General features: G+C 37.0%; 1 protein-coding gene across 3 annotated transcripts in view; it reads left to right on the top strand.

Moving 5' to 3' along the window:
* The window catches only part of LOC145247303 (GPI-specific phospholipase A2-like PGAP3), a 177,918-nt gene that overhangs the window by 114,348 nt on the left and 40,315 nt on the right, over positions 1–23,255 (top strand). The window lies entirely within an intron of this gene.

Below are 23,255 nucleotides of genomic sequence, written 5' to 3'. Positions count from 1 at the left end.
GATTTTAAAGTTTAAAAAATACACCTGGAGAAGGCTGAATGCTACATTGCCGAAACGTAAGAACTGAAACGAGAATAGTAATCTGAATAATCAAATAATACAAATGGTCAAAATCTCTATATATAAAACAGTACATGTATGTGTGTGTGTCTGTGTGTAAATACAGGGTGTTCCAAAAATCTTGGGCACATTTTGACATTGAATATCTTGAACTATTAAGGATATAAAAACGCATCTGGTATAAAATAAAATATGTCAGGTGTGCTTGAAAGTCAAATCACAATGCAATATTATGAAAATATCCAAATACTTTTAATTGTTTTAAATTTATAATTTAAATATTTCGGAGTTCTCAGTATTTTGTCCATCTTTTTTTTTTTTTCTTTTTTCTTTCTTTTTTTTTTTTCATTTTATTTTTCCTTTTTTTTTCTTCTTACTTGCCATATTGTAAAGTCTGTTAGTAAAGATCTGCGCGTTGTCTCTCAGTTGTATTTTGAAATGCCGGAACGGTGTGTTGGCTACACAAAATTAACATCGGGTGTGAGTTCCGTTATAGAAGCGTGATTTAATTTGAATCAGGTGTGCTGGAAAACCAAATCACAATGCAATATGATGAAAATAAACAAACGTTTTAATTGTTTTAAATTTATAATTTAAATATATTTCGGAGTCAAACACCATCCTCAGTATTTTGTACAACTTTTTTTTTCTTTTTCTCTTCTTTCTAGCCATCTGGTATATTCAAAAAGCTTTTAATCAAGTTTTTCATGGAATGTTCAAAGATGTTCAATGTGAGCGTCATTGGTCACATGACACATCTTCTGATCAATTTACGGGGGGGGGGGGGCTCCACCGGAAGACAGTTTGAACTTGTTCAACCACATCTTCTGAAGTTGAGGGGGGTCCCATTCTCCTAGCTGGGCATAAGTACTCCTCCTCCATGAATTTACTATGTAAACTCGCTATGGACTCCTCTCTGGCGGCTATTTTCCAAATTTACATGTTGAAGAAATGTCCATGATTCAGTTTTAGCGAATTCAAGCACACAAAATGTCTTTTCTGGTTGACTGTACGCCATTACTAGATCTGAAAAGAAATTAAAAAAAAAAATCAATAGCAAAATTACAAAAAAACTTAATGCATTCAGCTTTAAAATGGCAACACTTTCATCTTCGTACCTTTCATAGTTAAGCAGATATAAGGTCTTGAAATTTGCCTAAGACTTTTGAAACGCCCTGTATTTAATCAATAAATTCTTAAATTGCTGGTGACATAACACTGAAATTAGCAGGAAATAGTAATCCTACACCAAGGATGGTTTATAATGAGTAAACTTTTTGTTTAAATAGACGAATAATGCGTACTAAAGTCGGCAAATTATGCAAAATGTGCATGTCAGCTTGGCAACATTTTTATTCATTTGCACATGTGTTAACTTAATCATAGCTAAAAATGGTTTAATTCTAAAACAAGAAAGTTTTAGAATTAAACTATTTTTAGCTATGCTGGGGTGCTAAATGTTTGGGTTTCGATTCTAGCTGATGGTATTAAGCCAATATGATAAAAGAATGGATGCGAGTTCTTTCATTAGTAGATGTAGAACAGTTGAGTTAGCAGAATCAGTTCCTACGGGAAATAAAAAAAAAAAAACTGAGGAAGTGATAAAGATGGACTAAAAAAAGAGGGATGAATAAAAACCTGGCCAGAGATATGTTTGGAAATCAATTTGTTAAAATAGATACCAGCATGTAAAACCGATTTTCAACCAATAATTATTACTATGCATTAGGAGCTTTCACACAGGCCATCACTGAGAATTCTCGTTGAAAACAGCCTGTAGCATTCCCTGGAGTCTGAGTGACAATCATTTTTTGTTTTAACTTTGGAAATCACTGCTATATATTAGGTACAATATAATATTCAATAGAGAATTGGCTCTGTAATAATTAATACGAAATCTGCATGAATCCAAATATATTAACCCTATTTTGCAACTGGCAAGGTCACCCCCCCCTTGCTAGTCAATTAATTAAAAAAAAAAAAAAAAAAAAAAAAAAGAAAGAAAAAGTTTAACATAAGAGCAAGAAACACGAGAGTGGTCATATAGTTTTATTAATGCTGTATTTCCCAAAATGTTAAATTGCCATTAACCATTGTGTCATTTCTTTAGTGAGATATGCTGATAGCTTCATGCATAAGGATATTATCAGATCCGATTGTGAAAACCTAATCAGTAATGCAACCTATTAGATTACTAGCATGGGTGCCTCCGGTTGCCCGGGTGTTTGGAGGTGTGTCGAGCAAAAAAAAAAAATGTGGTAATAGACATACAGACTTGAACTCATACCGCGAAGAAGGAAAAGAATGTGAAAAAAAAAAAGAAGAAAAAAAGTGACGTCTTTGCCGTTGCATCCATTATCAAAACGGAAGTGGCAAAGGTTTAAATTAAGGTTAGTCAATCGAAAAGACGGGATGACTTTCGAAAATATTGCCAAAAACATGACCCCTCTTTGTAGAAAAGTGCCCAGTTGAGGGTGAAGGAATTAATGTTTTTAGTCAATTTTTCAATATTTGTCATCTGAAGGGCGTAGTTTCAAAACGATACCGATCTCGTGAAAATCCGACGCCTCTGTCGAAAGTTTTAGGCAGATATACAAACATACATACATTTAAACACAGGTGAGATTTATATATTACTTAAAAATGTGTAGCTAAGATCACTCAGCTGTTTCAAACGAATATATCCATATCACGGCACATATCAGAGAGGCAGTAGCACTCTATATAGGGATGGCCCGTACACGCCTATATACGCCTACAAAACAAAACTATCCAAATCTCAACTAAAATCAACTTATAAGTTTCAAAAAGCACATATTCTTCCAGAGAAGCGTCTTACGAATCCAGCGAGTGTCAGAACGTCGGTTAAAATGTCAAAAGAGAGCAAAAAAGAAAGGGTACAAAAATGGCCAATTGTTCTTTCTTCTGCTTTCTTCTTTCTTTTGAGACGATGTATCTCGGTGTACGAACGGTCTCTGACAACAGTTCAAGCATCAATCGACTGCTCTTTACACGGAGAAGTGCAGTGACCCATCGCTTTTTAGCTAACTCCATAATTAAATAAGATTATGTGTAATAACAAGTTTTAAACACTATATACCCAATGTAGACAGACCACTTCGAACACGGATCTTCTCTCAAAAGGGACAGCTCCAAATAATACACCGGATGCTCACAGACGTTCCAGTTTGCCAGTGGCCTATATTTCTTGGACGCTGAATATTTGAGGTGAACGTTAAGGTTTTTTCTTTAAACAGTAACCCACCAGCATTAATGAAACGACGAAATCTTTATCTCAGTTGATCAAAATTGTTATAAGAGTAACCTATCAGCAAGTACAACGTCAAAAAACAATGTTATAAAAACAAATAATTCTTCAGATTTTGGACTGTAAAATATGTACAAAATGTCAATGCTGTGACCAGGATTCGAACCTAGGTTAGCACGGCCACAACGTGGGGTCCTAACCGCTAGACGATCACAGCTAACACTGACGTCTGTCGCTCTTGGCAGAAAGACATATGACTACTGTCAAACTATTGAAAAATAAGGAGGAAACTTGAAATTCTCACGCATGCGCAAAAATACACTATAGCAACCATTGTTAAATGCAGCTGAATCTCTTCGCTCGCTAAGAAAAGTAGATCAGACCAGTTCTTCTAAGAACTCACCAAACGCCAAAGGAAATAAGTTAAATTAACCGCAAAAGAAACTGCAAGAAAGTCATCTTCTAAGAACTCACTGGAAGCTGACCAAAAAGAATCAAAATCCAAGCCCTAGCCACAAAAATAACTAGATATTGTGGCTACTATACACAATCTACTAATAAAAACAAGTAAGTTTTCTAAAATAAACTACAATAAATTAACCAAGTAACCTCACACTGTCACTGATTAGGACTTCATATAAAGATAACAACTACACTATTGGTGTATATACCGTTCCACACTTTAACTATTGGTGACGGAGCAGTATCTCAATTCTACGAGAGTTGTCTTGCTATAAGATAAGTGATATTATAGTAAGATACACATAAGTGTTATATGTTTACATTTAATAAAAAATGCCAAAGTCAGCACGTAGTAAAAAAGCTCAGAGAAATATAGACTATGAAAAAAACAAAGTCAAGGTATTATCTGAGCAAAAAGAATACTATCAGAAAAATGCTGAAATAATAAAAATTATGTATCCTGCAAATCCTGAGGCAAAGAAGGCTGCCTCACGTGCTGACTCAAAAGCACGGTATAACAGGGATCCCGAGGGGAAAAAAACTGCCTCACGTGCTCTTTATAACAAAGAACCAGAAAAAAAGAAGGCTGCCTCACGTGCTGACTCAAAAGCACGGTATAACAGGGATTCTGAGGAGAAAAAAGCTGCCTCACATGCTCTTTATAACAAAGAACCAGAAAAAAAGAAGGCTGCCTCACGTGCTGACTCAAAAGCACAGTATAACAGGGATTCCGAGGGAAAAAAAGCTGCCTCACGTGCTCTTTATAACAAAGAACCAGAAAAAAAGAAGGCTGCCTCACGTGCTGACTCAAAAGCACGGTATAACAGGGATCCCAAGGGGAAAAAAGCTGCCTCATGCACAAACTATTATAAATATAAATATCAAAAACTGCCAAATCTTTGCCAAAACGCCAAAGAATGAACCAAGAAAAATTTAATAGTGAAGGTATGAACATTTTAGAACTTTATAATACTCTAACTGTTTTATCAGAGAGGCGGTAGCACTCTCTATGTAATATAGAACCGATGGAGGACCAAGAGGCAACTCCTAAGGCCCAAAGACCTAAAACCCAGCAGGAAGCGACCTGCTACTAATGGAGGCGGCAATGAGCCGCCTCCTAAAAAAGACAATACTATCATGAATGTAAGTTTAAAAATAAGACTGTAAGTAAAAATACTAATTAACAAGAATAAAAAAGCATTGGAAATGCAAAAGGATATAGGGATGGTATGCCAAAAAGTATACAAACAAGATAGCTATGAATGGAAATAGAATTGCATCCAAAGTATAGCCCTATAGCTTTTTACAACCGTAATGATGGCACGGAATGAAGATTGGAGAAAAGCGATAGGGCTATACTTTGGATGCAACTCTATTTCCATGTGCCTAGCCATTCATAGCTATCTTGTTTGTATACTTTTTGGCATACCATCCCTATATCCTTTTGCATTTCCAATGCTTTTTTATTCTTGTCAATTCTGTTGTTCAACAATTTGATCTTCTGTTATCTTTCAAGTAATAAAATGCAAACAATGACAAACTGACTATAAATTATTTTTATTTATTTTCGAAAATATCAAATATTAGCAGGTCGCCTGGTGTTGACCAGTCGTAAAATCTGCTTAAATATTATATACAGATTTTGTATTTATCATTATAGAGCCAATTCTCTGTTGATTATTATATTGTACCCAATATTTATTATAATAAAGTTTTATTCCTGTCCGTTTGCTTGTTTGTTTACAATTTCATTAATATGTACAAGTAAAATATTTCATAAATTTCCATACTGAAAACGGATTTCATTGATTTTTATTTCTCCATAATTTCTATACATACTATTTATTCAAAGATTATCTACACTCATGTAGTTTCCTAATTTGCATATTGCATTAAAATAAAATCTATTTTAATAATTAACTTTGTTATTAATCGTTTTAGTAATAGAATTGTTTAAATTGTTATGTTTAGGAATATTATTTAAATTGTTATGTTTAGGAATATTATTTAAAGTTGATTTATTGCCCCCTTCCTCTCAACAAAAGGAGGATGGACAGGTAAATTCACCCTCGTCCGTCCGTTCGTCTGTCCGCACTTTTCTCAATAACTACACCTTGGAATTTTTTTGAAATTTTGCACAAACATTAAACATGATCTGAGTAAAAAAGTAACAGAACAAATTTTCTGGCGTGCCTTTCAGGTTAAAATGGCTAAAATTGACACTTTTGTAAATTGATGCCTTGGATTTTTATAAAACTTTTTGAAAAGTTGTAACTAACTGATTTCTATATGATTTTGTTTGTCTATACTTTGCGATCTTTTAGGACTAATAAAAACACTCCATTTTTGGGACTATTTTATCATATTTCTCCAAAATTTTCTGTGTATGTCCATTTAGAAGTTTTGCATGGTACTAAACTCAAATTTAAATATGTTAAGGCTTTGGGGACTTTTGAGGCTAAATGGGGGGTGGGGTGGCAAATGATGGACTTAGTCATTTCTTTTTTTGCATGGTGTAGAACTCAAATTTACATATGTTAAGGCCTAGAACTGCACCGTTTGTTCATTTTCACCAGGATTTGACGGCCCCTGGGAACTTTTGGGGCTAAATAAGGGGTGGGGGTATGCAAATGCTGAACTTAGTCATTTTTTATGCCTTGTTCAGTATGCACTCACGGGGGACCATGCATGCTTCACTTTAATTTATTTTTACTTTACTTTTCCATTTGAAAACGGAAGTAAGCTTTATTTAAAAGTTAAAGATTTATAAATGCATTTCAAACTCAATTTGGCAGAATGTGGCTCAAGGGTTTTGGGTGATTTTGATGATAATAAAAAAAATACGGGAGTGTGAAAGATTCGTTAATCATCACTCAATCCTGGGCAACGTTGGGTCACCCTGCTAGTTCAAAATAAAAGGATATTCAAAGCCCGAATTATAACTCCTCAACACAGCTATACACTATACTTATGATGTAATCTAAAGCAGACAACACTTAGCTGAATACTCCAACAGACCAGATCAATTCCTTTCTCCAATTAATGTCTTTTTCCTCCTTTCACAAGCTGCATATTTTCCACCCGCCAATCACCGAACAGCATTTCGTTTCATGGTATTTTTTTTTTTTTTTTTTTTTTTTTTTTTACTCCATAAATTTTAAATCCTCACTTTTTAAAGACATTTGTATATGCGAACGGAACCAGTCAATTATTTGTTTGTTTTCTCTGTGTTTTTACTAAGGACCATCTTCGAATGCTTTAATTCTCTTTGTAGTAGTGCTTATCAGGACAACCTGACAAAAGGATAACTTTCACCCTACAAGTAAACCCTGACTAAATATTCAAAATAAAAGCATATTGAAAGACCAAATTATAGCTCATCAACGCAGCTATACATCAACTTATACAAAGCATGGTTAACCATTCTTCTACTGATGCAGTACAGGGTAGAACGCTAAAATTGTCACCCTAAAGAAAACAACACTCCAGCTTTTTCAAACTTTTATTTAAAAAATCAATTCAGGTAAATTGATTATGCAGTAGGGCTGACATTTATTCAATGTAACCGCCTTCAGTCTCAATCACCACCTCGATACAGGTTCAAAACTGGGAGCATGCTTTTTCCACAAGCACTGGCAGAAGCTTGGCGAATACTCGGTAGATGGCAGTGATTAGGCTGGTTTTGGTGTTGTGGGAGGTCATGTTGGTGATGTTCTAAACTAAATGAAGTAGTCCAGCAGGTTCAGGTTGGGGGAGGAGCTGGACCAGTGAGAGAAGAGTACAAAGTCATAGCACTCCTTCTGAAGCCAAACCTGGGTCTCTTTGGACTTGTGGGCTGGCACTGAGTCCTGCTGCCACACCCAGGGTCTGCCAGTAGCCTTCTGATTGCACCAGGGGTTCACCACACTCTTCAGCACATCCAGGTACACTTTGGTGTTGACTTTCAAGCTGACTTTGAAAATGTGAGGTGGCATGATGTGGCCCTCACTTGAAACAACACCAAAGATCATACTCGTGGCCAGAAACTGTTTTCATCATCCTGGGCATGCCTTTTATTCATGGCAATCCAGCAATGCATTTTGAGGGTGCTGGAAACGGTCCTGTTGTCATAACTTTGATTTCTAGAGAGCATGAATTGTACAACGGTGCATCTCTGACCTCGCTTGTTTAACATTGTGTCACTTTGACATGATAGGAAATGCCTATCGCTCTTGGGATTTATAAACAACTGGCCAACTAGTAGATGGTCTGCAAAAAAAAAAAAAAGAAAGACCAGTTTTCATGAAGCGGAAATGGAATCCTGTCATCTTTTCTAGGCCGACAATTTTATCATTCCAACTTGTACTTAGCTGGATACTCAAGCAAACCAGATGAATTCTTGTCCTATAATCCAGCAGGATTTAGAAAAGATCGTATAAAGAATAAAGTATAACATAATTAAGTGGAAAATTTACTCAACACAACATTTGAAAGGTAGAGGAAAATCCCTGTACTAATGCAGAGAGTGATCTGTGCTGAAATAATAACGTTATTATTTAACAAGACATTCTTAACATGGAAGGGAGGGTGTTTTGTACCTATTCTGTACTTTAATCTTACAATTGAATTAAAAACCGTATCATAAAACTTTAATTAAACGTGGAAATACAATTTAAAAAATAGCGTGGATCACTCTCTGCATTAGCACCAAAATCTCGATTGAAGATGTTCCGTGGTGGTATTAGTAGAAATCTTGGCTTCACTACACATTCTTGTTGAGCATTCAGTTGTATCTTGCTGAGGATTGTGGCTGAGGCATCGACAGTGGTTGCTTATGTGTAGGTTGAGAATGGCAGAGGCAAAATCGTTCCATGTCATGCACGTTGCAGTGACAGTTGTACTACTATGCTGAACGGTTGGTATCTCCGGACTTATTGCAGTAAAGTGAAAGCGAGAGAGGCATAACATCCTATAATTATATTTATTCAGAAAAACATTTCCCTTCTCCCGAGAAGGTTAGACACAAATTCAAGTGTAAGTTTGGTACTCAACCAGATTAGATGAATTCTTATTCTCGAATCTAGCGAAATCCAAGATAACCTTTAAGTTATAAAATCAATTAGGAAGAGAAACATTGGTGCTCTTCATTGCTTTACTAACTCGATATTTAAAAGGTAGAGGAGAATCTTGATCGAACACTCGTATATCTATGTATCTCATATGGAAGTCAAGCATTAGCCCCAGGAAGACCCCCCCCACCTTTGATTTCTGAGAGACTAGCCTGGGTAGCCGGCGTTGCCCAGGATTTTGGAGGTGTGTGTTGAGCAAAAAATTTAAAAAAAGGGGTTGTTGGCAGGCAGGCTCGAACTCGTACAGCGAAGAAGGAAAAGAACGTGAAAAGAAAAAAAGCTGACGTCGTAACTGTTGCGCCCGTCGCCAAACTAGAAGTGATGTAGGTTTAAATTAAGGCTAGTCAATCGAAAAGAAGGGATGACTTCCAAAAATATCGGCGAAAAAAGCGATCCCCTCCCTGTAGAAAAGTGTCCAATCGAGGGTGAGGGAATTAATGTTTTTGGCCAATTTTTTTATATTTGTCGTCCGAAGGGACGAGCTTCAAAATTATACCAATTTTGTGAAAATCTGTTACCTCTGTCAAAAGTTTTAGGCAGACATACAAACATACATACATTTAAACAGACAAGTGAGATTTATATTATAGACTAGCGAGGGGTACCCGGCGTTGCCCAGGTATTTGTAGGTGTGTGTGTGAAAAAAAACAGGTGCCAGTGAAAAAAAAAAACAAAGCCTTGACGACGCGCAGTTAGAAAAAGTGTGAAAAAAACAAAAACAGGTGCTCGTTTTTGATTGACGTGACAGCGATAGGTATTCAGCAGTCAGCATTTTGTGCTGGACAGTTTTTAATGAGGTCAATAAATCGGTTTGTTTGTTTTCAAAAACCCGCTCACCCGTCTGATATGACGAAGTCGACAAACGTTCACTGGCTCTGGGCCTGTTATTAGAGTCGAGTTTCGCTTTTTGTTTATACCGAAAACCGAATGTAACGCGTGCTGATGCGGGGAAATGTCGAATAATTAACGTTTGAAAGTCAATAAAATTAAATAGACAGGCGAGCTCCGTGGTTAAGTGTGAGATATTACAATTTATAGATGATATAAAAAGTTTTAAGAAGTTGTGAACCGAGCGAGCGCTTCTCTGAAAGAAGCCTTTTGTGGACATCGAGGAAAACCGTACATACATACATACATGCATACATTTTCGCTTTTAGATATATATAGATAGCAAAAGGCAGATAAAAAAGAATTAGAAAGCTATCACAATGAGATCCCAAAATTTAAAACACCTGCCATTTGAGAAAAACAATTTTCCTCGAAATACAGTGGCGCCAAAAAGAAAGTTTGCACTTGTCAATTTTTCCAAAATCACAAATTTAAGCTAAATTGAATGTAAGCTAATTTTTTAAATTGACGTGAACACTAGGATACTTCAAAGTCAAATATGAACAGGTAAAATTATAGAGGAATAAAAGGCGAATCAAGTGAGGTATAGATTGTTTGAACAGTTAAATATATATAGACCAATATCGCACACAGTCAATGTGTACAAGTTTGACTTTACAAGTAAATCTTTTAAACAAAAAAAATTCACTAAATATTTATATAGTAATATATATACTTGTTTTTGTCTTCCTTCCTCAACACTGACAATGTTCCATTCTTTGCATTGTGATAGCCTTCTAATACTTACCTTTATCTATAACTTACACAATGCTTTAAGCAAACTACATTTCATTATTGAAAAAAAAAAAGAACTTTTAATTAAACAGTTACAGAATTAAGTAGGGAATCTGAATGCGTACTAGATACCATCCTCGAGTGGCTTAGGCGTGCAGGCAGAGGCGAGGAGTTGGGAAAATCTGACATAAAGATACTTAACCCTTACAAGTAAATCCTGGTTAAACATTAAAAAAAAAATGTAGTATCTGAATCCCAACTAAGATCCCTATTGACACACCTTTGCACTGGCTGATACGACGAATAGTGCTTTCTTCCAGGTAAAAATCACTTAGCTAGATACCTCACCAAACCAGATGCATTCTTGTCACGGAATCTGGCCAAAATATGAGAAAGATAAACTGTAATTTAAGGAGAGGATAATTGGTGTAATTTTGAGTTTTACTAACTCAACGTTTGGAGAAGAATCGTGATCGAACACTGATATTCATATTTCTCGCATAGAATTTAAGTGTTACCTCAGGAAGAGATCTCTCGACTTTTTGAGACATTACGTTGAAGTAAAATGAAACGCATGCCACTGTGCACTCTCTTCTGCTTTGGTTGACAAATTCATCTCGATTTCTTTTTGTTTTCTAGTGATGACTTGCATCTTTGATATAACAATTATAATTTGTTGTGTAAGATTCTCGCTTTCAGTGAGAAAAAAAAAGAACAATCTCTGAACAATAGTTCTGTGATGACGACTAATGAGCCTTCATAGAATTCTGACAAGCTTTTGTTCAGCTTTATCGTTGCAAAAGGAAAAACTTTTGTACTTTTTTTTTGTTGTTTTGATTTTTATCCTTGCTTCGTTACTGCACAATCAAATTGATACATATGATCATAACAGACTCTAAATACCGATATGTAAATATTGTTCAATTAAAGCAATTATTTTCCTGACAATCATTTAAAGTGAAATCTGGCCAGCAAGGTTTGAGGACAGGTGTTGCATGGAGAAAAATGATATGAGAATGATAGAATGGATGTGTATTGGTCTTTAAGACGGGCTTAGATCTGATGACCTCAGAGGCAGATTAAATCTTGACAGTATAGGGAGATGTATGCAAACCATGAAACTTTTATGTTATAACCATATTGAAAGAATGCATGAGAATTTTTACATCAGTAGATGTAGAACAGTTCACAGGACAAAACCAAAGAAAGCATGCCGAAGATTAAATCTACGTACTCTGTTTGTTCTTGAAAAACGTTACCAGTGGTTTGGACATGCGGCTTGTTAACTGGAGAAAAAGCTCATCCGCAAGGTCCTCTCTTCTATGCCTGGATGGCACAATTGTGCCGGTGAGCAGCTGAAGATCTGGGCCACAACAGTTAAGAACAACCTAGCAGTATTATTGGGCCTACAAGTAGTTTGTTTCTTGTGTTAGAATCAGTAATGGTTAGCCATTTCCTGCAACCTGGCCCAAGATCATCAAAACTGGGCTGCAATGGTTCAGTATGCAGTTTGTGCTCAGGAGGAAGGCGGCTCAATCTGACCAGGATGTAAGCCGCTACAAGTAAAAGTGCATCACAAAGATATTTTGAAGTGATAGTGTACTAGGCTTTGCTTCTTGATTAGTGAGTATACAAAAAACAAGATTGTATACAGATAAATAAAATTAAACAGTTATTGAGTCGTTTTTTAATAAAAAATAATTCTATTAAAATATTCCAAAAAGTATATGTACATATATATCGTTTATATTTAGGCAGCATTTTTTCATTTAAACAAACTTTGTTAAAGGCAGCAGAGAGCTTTTGTTTAGTTACAACTTTATTTTTTCAATTTTTCTGATGTTTTTTGTGTATAGATCAAAGGTATCAATAAATGACCCATAGTTAGATTTTTCTCTTCTTCGAAGCATGTCACGATTTTTTTTGCTTTTTATCTTTTGTTAAGACATCGTCAGAAGAATGTGTAAGATTTGGTTGTGCTGAGGGGTGAATAGTAGTTAGTAGCAGTAGGAACGGTTAATGCGTGCGAAGCCGTTTGTACCCCGTGGGGAAGGAGGGAGTGTCTAGTTTTGAGGCGAGGGCAGAGTCAGAAGAGGGTTAGGATAGGCATTTTAAAATGTTTTGGCTAGATTGGTATGTAAAAATTCAAGCAAGGTTTCTGAGTTCTTATATATACCGCTTCCAAATTGTTTTTATTGTTTTATGTTAGTTTCATGGTGTATTATTTGTGTGTTGCTGATTAAAATTTATCTAACTTCGGAGGGGGGGCAGCTATGTTTTTTTCTGTAAATGTTGTAATGTGATAACTGGTGAATTTAACGAGGTTATTGAGTATGTTCAATAAAAGATTAAGATATATTTTTATTAATATAAACAAATGTACATGGTCGTGACACTGGACATGCTTATGCTTCAGACAATTAGTCGAAGACTTGTTTCTTAAAGCAGCCATTTATTAAGTTGCCTGACGAGGACTTCTGGTTTTAATCGATCATTTGTCCGAAATATTAGCATCTCCAGTGTTGCAACTATGTGATTTTTTTTGTGTGTGTGTGGGGGGGGGCGAATGCTGAACTTAGTAATTTTTTTTTATGCCTCGTTCACTGAGCGCTCACGGGAGGGGGGCATGAATACTTCGCTTGTTTATTCTTATTATTTCACCCAAGAAGGGGCCCTCTTTTGATTACTGAGAATTTCGATTGAAGTAAAATGAAACGTAAAGTGTAAAACTGAAGCGGGAGATTTTTTTTTTTTTTTTTTTTTTTTGTTAAATAGGTTGAATACAGTGAGATTTTCAGATAGAACTTGTGTTTCGTCTCGACCTACGACTTTTACCTCTGTCTCATCCACCTTCCTCCTCCTTTTCCTCCCTCCTCCTCCATGTTTGTGACACTTGAATTAATTCCGGAAATAACATATGTCATTAGTATTTTCTGCAAGGTGTCGCCCTTTCTTATCGCTTATCTTGTTTCTTAAAAAAAAAAAAAAAATTTAAAAAACAATGTTCTCCAATCGGGTGGTCATTTCAGTAAATACTTGGTTGCCTTAGAAACGTAGCAAATTAGGTCATCGGCGAATGGGATTACTTTCTCGGTTTAATCCAATGAAATGCCTCAGTGCGAGCAATATTAAGAATACAATTACAAATTACTTAAGACTTCTACTTGGTCATGGCTGATGAAACAAGAACAAACTATCATTGTGGATTAAATAAAGCATTCTGTTCTAAATTCCATAGGTTCTCAAGTTCGACAAAACGCTCCTAAAGAAACGTAAAATATTCACAACAAAAACTTTTCTACCTACAACCACTGTCAATAATTACTCCCCCCTCTCTCTCTCTTTACCTGAAACTAAACAAAACCTCTTTGAGCTAAGTTTCTTTCTTAGAACTGTGCATATGTGGAACATAATATCACAGTGCTGCTTCCCAGCTGACTACAACAATGTCGTTTTCAAGTCCAATGTGAATAAATTCTTGTTAAATAATCAAATTCTGTCTAATCATCACCATCATTACCATCGTCTTCCTGACACTCATTTGGCCCTTATCCTCGAGTGGCCTTTTGTCTTTAATAAATGATGATGCTTTAGTGTAAAATGAGAATCCATTCAATCCAAGAGGGTAGCTTGCTCTCATTTAATTGCAAGGATAATATTCAAGATGAGAGCTGTAATTCAAATAATCAAAATAATACAAATTATCAATCCTCATCTCGGAAATTTCCAAACAAAAATAATTTCAAGGGTGTGAGTTTCATATAGGAACGTTGATTTAATTTGAATAAAATAAAATACGCATCAAGTGCGCTTGAAAGCCAAATCACAACGTAATATTAGGTAAATAAACAAATATTTTACTTGTTTGAAATTTATAACATAAATATATTTCGGAGCTAAAATCCATCCTCATCCATCCAAGAAAACAACATACTGAGGATGGAGTATAGCTCTGAAATATATTTGTATTATAAATTTCAAACAAGTAAAATATTTGTTTATTTCCCTAATATTATGTTGTGATTTGGCTTTCAAGTGCACTTGATGCATATTTTAGACAAATATTACATAATCGCTACACTGAACATGCTAATGTTTCGGACAATTGTTTGGCAAGAACCAAAAGTCTTTGTCAGGCGATGTAATATAACTTATGTGCCACTGAAGGCGACTCGTTCTCAAAAAACTTTATTATAGTGTTTATAGACGGCTCACCAACCCCAAGTTTGTGTGTCGTGGATTTGGTCTCCATCGTCTTATCTTCTTATGAATGTATCATCATTGTCTCTCACACTGGTGGCCATCGAAGGTAGCGCATTGATTCACACATAAGTATTGAGGAAAACCTTTAGCAGCAGTTTCTTTCTAACAACTTCATATAATAAAATAAAATACGCATCAAGTGTGCTTGAAAGCCAAATCACAACGTAATATTAGGAAAATAAACAAATATTTTACTTGTTTGAAATTTATCATAAATATACTTTTTCCCTTTCTTGCCAAGTTGGAGAAAAAAAAGTCTGTAAAGAGCCGCATGTTGTATCGCAGTGGTTGTTTTTTTTTTTTTTTTTTTTTTTTTGAAATGATGGAACCGTGCATAGGCAATGCGAGAATATTCTTTCTCCAACTTTACAACATGGTAAGAAAGGAAAAAAAAAACAAAAAAACCTGACATACTGAGGATGGAGTGTAGCCCTGAAATATATTTACGTTATAAATTTCAAACAAGTAAAATGTTCGTTTCATTTCCTAATATTACGTTGTGATTTGGCTTTCAAGCGCACTTGATGCGTATTTTATTTAATACAAAAATAATTATTTTACTTTTTATATTTATGTATAAAACTTCATTTTCAACATTTTACAATATGCGAACGTACATGCTTTAGTCTGTCGTCATCAGCTGCCAAATAAGGGTGATAACAGTTTCGGTGGCTAAGATGGTACTGCCATTCTTAGCATCAGCAGCAGCATTTGCCACCGGACAGAGTAATGGGGAGGGGGGCAAAAAAACTGATAGTCCTGATCGGTTGTAAATATTTACGACAAAAGTCAATGTTACTGTAGAGAATTGAATAGTCAACGGATTTTCTTGATTAAAAAAAAAAAAAAAAAACGACCAGAAAACTGTCTAGTTTGATTTCATCAACTGGATTCATGACTTTTACCACATCCAACTTGATGCTTGTTGGGCTGTTGTCTACAGACGCTGTAAAGCACGTTACAAAGCCTGGCCATGTAGACCAATCTTAGTAAGGAAAGAAACCACGGAGCACCCCACAAAACTATGACTCGTTGAGTCGGCCATTGAGCTCTGGTTAGATTATTTGAGTCGGTGGGAGGGGCATAGTTTTCAAAGCCAGTTAACTATAAAAATACAGTCTTATTCATAGGGGTTAGTTCTCTGAAAATACATCATTGCCATTTGAAATGGATGTTCCCCAAGGCTGCGTACTGGGCCCAGTTCTCTTTCTATCTTGTATCAATGACATGATGGAAGTAAATAGTGGAAACTGACATCTATTCAATGTAGTCACTTTTAGCCTCAATCACTGCCTCAATACGGATCCGGAACTGGAAGCATGCCTTTTCTACAAGTGCTAGCGGGAGTTCGGTGAATACTCGGCGGATAGTGGGAACAAGGCTGGTTTTGGTGTTGTGGGAGATCATTTTTCATCACCCTGGGCATGTCCCTGTTATTCGTGGAAATCTAATGATGCATTTTGAGGGTGTTGGCAATGGTCCTGTTGTCATAACTTGGATCGGTAGAGAACATGAGCTGTACAGCAGCGCATCTACGGTCTCGTTTGTTGACCATTGTGTCACTTTTAAACACAATAGAAAGCTCCTATCGCTGTTGGGAATTGTACACAACTTGCCAACTGGTAGATGGTCTGCAACAAAAAAAAGGAAACCGGTTTTCATCAAATGGAACTGGAATCATGATGTCTTTTCTGGGGCGACAATTTTATCATTCCAGCCTGTATGCATTTATATATTTATATTTGTGTGTTGAAATTAACAAAATTCGATATAACTGTATGTCTAATATACTGTAAAAGTTCAGGGCATTTCTTTTTCCTCGTGTTTTCAACGTTCCCTGTAAGTACTTGTCTCCAACACGTATATTCAGCTGGGAAAATGATTTTAGTTTAAAATTAAAAATAATGTATATGTTAAAAATTACTTAACTCGATGAACGTATTATTAAGATTAAAACTTTTTTTTTTCATTTTATTTAAGCTGGGTATGTGGCATCCTACTGGATGTCAGACATTCACACATTATCTCTCACATTCCAACAGGGAGATCTTTTTAAGATTCTAACCATCCCTTTAAATGCAGTTGTTAGAATCGTCCTTGCACTTGGTTCACCGGGTATATTTATCAGGTAGTTTTTGAAATTCTTTTTCATAAATACAGTTGCTCCTATGATTACTGAAATAATGAAAATCTTCCTAAGATTCCAATTTTTTTTCATATCATACATAAGACATTGGTATTTCTTTATCATTTCCCTCTCAGCTCTGTTTGACCCAGCATCATTGAGGACACTAACTTCTACTAAGGTTGCTTCTTCCTGTCCCATGTCATGTATCAGATGCAAAAGCTCCTTTTTCCAGGTACATAGCTGTAGGAATTGTATAGTCATAATGGATGGTGCATAACTTATTTCCAACTGTTCTTTCTGGTATATGCTGCCAGGACTCGTGACTACATTCAATATTCAACTTTCTCCAGATGGTCCTGTGGAAGTGTTTACATACGCCATTGTGTTACATTATATAATAGTCCCCCCCCCTTTATTAGTTTGTTTATTGTTTGGGCATCTTACTGAATGCCAAACATTCATCCGCTAACTCAGATATTCCAACCGAGAGATCATTTTAAGATTCTGACCATCCCTTTAAGTGCAATTTTTGAATCTCTCTTGCACTTTGTTCACCGGGTGTATTCGCCAAGTGGTTTTTGAAATTCTTTTTCATGATTCCAGTTGCTTCTATAATTACTGATATGATGTAGATCTTCCTAAGATTCCAGTTTTTTCTTTTCATGTCACAGTTTATGAATTTTCAGCTGAAATTAAAGTGGAATTAGGGGTGGTAGTGTTTGTGACCCAACGTGTCAGGAACATGTCGCATATTACTACAGATGTATTCATCTCCATCGGATTCCTTAGACTTTCAATAGAAAATGTGACTTGACGCTTGTCAGGCATTTTTGAAGCCATAAAGGAAAACTAGTTCACTTATTATTAAAATTGAATAGGGATGGCCGGTACAGCTGAATGTTATTTTCCTCCCACTCTCTTTTAGCATAATTGTTTGGCAATGAACAAGTAGACCTACTTTTACTTGCGGGGGGGGGGGGGGTATGGGAGAGGGGGGGGTTGAATGGCCCTCTCATAAAATTTCCTTCTGACTTTCATTTTATACCATGGTGTGGATGGAGGAGGGATTATTTGTGTCTCTCTTATCATTATTTATTTTATGTACTACAAATTAAGCTTTAAAATTAAAAAAAACTACCTGATAAATATACCTGGTGCAATTTCTAAATGGATCTCAACTTGTTGAAAATCAATAATAAAAGTACTCTATAATAAAGATCAATGTGTATTCATTCATATACTCGCTTGTTTTACTGGCTAGCTATTGCTTCACAAAGTTCGATACTTCAAATACGTGAAACATTAATTTAAAATTGTTACAGTGATCTACAGTGTGGAACAATAAAATTGTCGTCATAGAAAAGACAGCATGATTCCATTTCCATTTGATGAAAACCAGTTTTCTTTTTTTGTTGCAGACCATCTAGTTGGCCAGTTGTGTACAAAACCCGAGAGAGATAGGAACCTTCTACCATCTCTGAAAGTGACACAATATTCAACAAGCGAGATTGGAGATGCGCCTTTGTACAACTCATGCTCTCTACCAATCCAAGTTATGACAAGAGAACCATTGCCAGTACTCTCCAAATGCATCGCTGAATTTCCACGAATAACAGGGATATACCCAGAGTGATGAAAACAAAGTTTCCGGCCACGGTTATAGTCTTTGGTGTTGTTTCAACTTAAGGCCAGATCATGCCATGTCACATCTTCAAAGTTGGCTTGAAAGTCAACACCAAAGTGTACCTGATTGTGCTGAAGAGAGTGGTGATCCCCTGGTGTAATCAGGTGGCCGCTGGCAGACCCTGGGTATGGCAGCAGGACTTGGTGCCAACCCACAAGTTCAGGCTTTGCTTCGGAAGGAGTGTTATGACTTTGTACTCTTCTCTCACTGCCCCACCTCCTCCCCCCTACCTGAACTTGCTGGACTACTTCGTTTGGTCATAGGTTGAGAACATCACCAACATGACCTCCCACAACACTAAAGCTAGTCTAATCTCTGCCATCCGCTGAGTATTTGCCAAGCTCCTGCCGGTGTTTGGTGAAAAGGCATGCTCGCAGTTGCAAACTTGTATTGAGGCAGTGATTGAGGCTGAAGGCGGCTACATTGAATAGATGTCAGCTCCAATACATAATCAAGTTACCTGAATTTTTAATAAGTTTTAAAATAAAGCTGGAGTGTTGTTTTCTTTAGGGCGACACTTTTATCATTCCACTCTGTAATCTATTCTTTCATTGAATAAAGTTTACTTCAACAGAAGCAACCTCTGTCAACCCATTACTTCTATCCTTTCCGTTCATGATTTCTTGCTAATTACCTTTGATTTGTGCCCTCTCTTTTTGGTTCTGAATGCTGACTACAAGAATTCAGACTTTTATCAGATACTAGTCTGGGTGCCCGGCGTTGCCCGGGTGTTTGGAGGTGTGTGTTGAGCAAAATAAAAAAAAAAAGTGGTAGTAGGTTTAGTAAAAAATGATGACAACGAAAGGAAGTCCCATTTTAACATTTTAAATAACTTTATTTGTTATCTTCGTTAGTAGAAGAGAGAAACGGTTGGTTGGTTGTTTTTGTTTTACGGCATATCAACCTTTTTCAGGTTATTTAATGCCGAATCTAGTTATTTTGAGGAACGATTTTTAATGGGGTATATTTGTTTTTTTTAAGTCAGATTCTATTTAACCCATAGTTGAGACCCTAACAGGTACTACCACTCCGGGTCAGAGTGGACCTGGGAGCAATGGCAATTGAAGGGTGGCTCCACACTCCTCAAGGCCCGCAAGGTGGGGCCTCACAATCGGATATTTTTTTTTTTTTTACACAGTGGTCACCACTTATCAAGTCGCGGAAGCCACTCAGGGATAAGGGTTATTGCAAGTACATTACGTTAGTGTGGAGATTTGATGAAGTGTTTACTTAAGGGGGCGGTTCATTAGGAATTTGTTAACGTTGGGCTTGAAGACATCCAAGTCTATTTTGTACTCTGTCAAGGCAGGATAGGCTGTTTTTAGCAGCTCCTGCCCAGATATGGCAGCAGTATTCCATCCTTGGACGTACTTGGCTTTTATATAGATAGAGAATTGCATCAGTAGTGAGATATCTTCTGGAGTGGTAGAAGGATCCCACCATCTTTCCAGCGATCTTGGCAACAGACTTGATGTACGTGTTCCATTTCAGATCAGGAGTAAAGGTCAAACCCAGAAGCTTGTCAAAACACGAGGCCTCTCCCAGACGAAAGCCATCCATCCCAATTGATGCCAGATGGGGATCAGAGCGTTGATGATGTAAGGATAGGAGTTTGGTTTTGGATGCATTAAAGGTAACCAGCCACGTCTTCCCCCACTGAACCACGCGCTCGAGATCAGAGGAGAGAGAATCAGAGATCTTTGTCATTTACAGCCTTTGATGTATTGCTGTAGATGGTCGTGTCATCAGCATAGATGTCAACAAATGATTTAAGTATGTGTTTAGGGAGGTCATTGATGTAGACCAGGAAGAGAGTTGGGCCCAGGATTGACCCCTGAGGGACTCCAGCATTAATACTGCAGGCCTCCGATTTTTGTCCATCAACCACTACTCTTATGAGCCTATCGGAGAGAAATGATTTAATAATTGCGAAAACATTTCCAGTGACACCGTAGCTGGAAATCTTGTGAAGTAGACCCTTATGCCATACCTTATCGAAGGCCTTTGATATGTCGAGCAATTGCCCTAGAAAGGAAGCCTTTGTCAAGAGATTCACTAATCCTATGAGATATAACCGTCAACACATCTGCGGTAGATCTTGCAGAGCTGAAACCATATTGTGTGTCACTAAGAAGGTTATTTCTGCTGAGGTGGTTGACTATTTCTCTATTTAATATGGATTCCAGCAACTTTCTCATAACACACAGGAGACTTATTGGTCTGTACTGAGAGGGAGATGACTTATCACCTGAATTCTTAAATACAGGGCAAACTGATGAGGTCTTCCAGGGAGTCGGAAAGCACTTCCCCTTAAGGCAGTGCTTAAATAGTTTCGTAAGTATGGGAGCGAGTTCTGGTTGAAGCTTTTTTAACACTATAATTGGGATGCCGTCAGGGCCAGTTGCTTTACTGGAATCAAGGTTCTTGATTAGCTTGGCGACTTCCTGCACGGATATTTGTATGTCACCTAGCGTGTTCTGTGTTATAGGAGGAAATATGGGGAGTTGATGGCCTTCGTCGCATAGTGTAGAATTAGCTGCAAAGTTCTTTGCAAATAGTTTGGCCTTGTCTGATGCTGACGAGATGACCTCTGGTCCATTTATAATAGTTGAGATAGAACGCACACTTCTGTTCAGGATCCTATTTGTTATTTGCCAAAACTGGTGGGAACCAAGCGGCTGATCAGCTACCTTGGATTTAACAGACTGGGCATATAACTCTCTTGCATTTTTTATTACTCTTTTACAGTGGTTGCTGGCAGTTCTGAAAGCAGCTTTAGTCTCAGTGCATCTATTTCGTTGGTAGCTATGGAAAGTGATTTCTGTGCGCGATAGCAGCAGCACATTCTGGGGAGAACCATGGCTGGCTGTTAGGTTTTTGTTGGAATTTTTTAGATGGTATGAATTGGTCTATGCCTACAATTAACCATTCGGTCAGATCTGATACTATAGAGGACACTTCCTTTTTAAACATGGAGTGCAGAGGTAAATCAGATATGAATGTACGGAAGCTATCCCAGTCAGCCATAGAGTATCGGTATACAGTACGGTGGAGGGGTACGTCTGGGGACTTATTACATTTCGTTTTTATCTTAACTGATACAACGGAGATATAGTTTTAGGTCATATCCAGGACCAGAGAGAAACGGGTTGGTAGGTTGAAGTGTTCTTGTGTAAAGATAGAATTAATATATTGCCGGCTTGTTGAGGAGAGAATAGCTCAGTCCACACGTGTTTATAGCTAGTAGTTGCCGGAACAAAGGAAGCCGATTAAAGGAGAAAGAAAGGACAAAGTCTTCAGTGTATTAATGTATTGTTGTGGGTGTGTGTCTGTGTATATTCTTTAGCATGATAATGTTTGGATACCACACGGGGAAATAAATGGTAATTAGAAGAGAGCCATTGTTAGCTTGTTGTACTCACGCTTGGCGATGTGTGCTACTGGGCAGAGCAGTGAGAAAGAGGGTTGAGAGTTTCAGATTTCGCCTTTTATATACTCTGTCACGAGATTGAGAGCTGGCTTGTGATTAGACAAGCCAGGAGGAAATGGATTTCAAATCTCGAGTCGAGAGAACTAGCTCCTGCCTTTGTAGCAAGTGTTGGCTGCAACATAGGCAGACAGGCTCGAACCCGTACCGCGAAGGTGGAAAAGAACTTGCAAAAAAAAAAAAAAAAACATGACGTCTTTGCTGTTGCACCCATCGCCAAACTGGAAGTGACAAAGGTTTAAATTAAGGCTAGTCAATCAAAAAGTGGGGATGACTTTCGAAAATATCGACGAAAAAAGTGACACCTCCCTGTAGAAAAGTGCCCAGTTGAGGGTTGAGGGATTAATGTTTTTGGCCAATTTTTCGATATTTGTCATCTGAAGGGTCGAGTTTCAAAACGATACCGATCTCATGAAAATCTGTCGCCTCTCTCGAAAGTTTTAGGCAGACATAAAACAAACATACATACATACATTTAAACAGACAGGTGAGAGTTATATAGATAACAGTAAATCTTCAGTTTCTTATGTCTAATTTCTTTTATTAATTTTGTTAATGAAAATCGTTCTAGGCATGGCAAGAAGGCAATTGATGTAAGGAGCTAAAAAAAAAAAAAAAAATGAATAACATAAAACACTTAAAGTTTAAAAAAAAAACAAAAAAACTTGCCAACGATAAGTGATAGGTAGATTCTGGCCCAGAAAACGGCAGTTCTTCCCCCTTTGTCAAAAACATTGCTGAATGCGAGAAGTATAGGACAAAGTAAGAGAAGTGAGAGTTGAAAGGATGTTGAAAGTAAAGTGAAGGTTCACTTTCTACTTTTTTTTATTCAATTTTCACCCCAGACAAGGCAAGTGCCACTTTGAAGTAGGGGGGGCTACTATCGGGGACATAATTTGCGGGGATCATTATGAAGGGAGATGAGTAGAAAGATGTTTGTTCACATTACACTTGAACTTCTGTACAATTGGGAAAGCAATATCCAGGAAGGGAGTTCCAAAGACTTGCAGTTCTGAGGAAGAAACTATTGGAGTAAAAGGCTTTCTTACACCTAGGGATCTCTACTGTAAAGGAGTGGGAATTAGTTGTTTGTCGGGGGTAGTCATGTCAAGGAGGTACAAGTGCTTGCAGTCCATCAGAGCATTCACCATTAAAGTATTTGTAGAACAGGC

The sequence above is a fragment of the Euprymna scolopes genome, chromosome 25 (assembly GCF_053919585.1).
Source record: "Euprymna scolopes isolate OS-2025 chromosome 25, ASM5391958v1, whole genome shotgun sequence".
Lineage (NCBI taxonomy): Eukaryota > Metazoa > Mollusca > Cephalopoda > Sepiida > Sepiolidae > Euprymna > Euprymna scolopes.
Note: the sequence above shows the minus strand (reverse complement) of the source record. Positions and strands in the feature narration are given on the sequence as shown.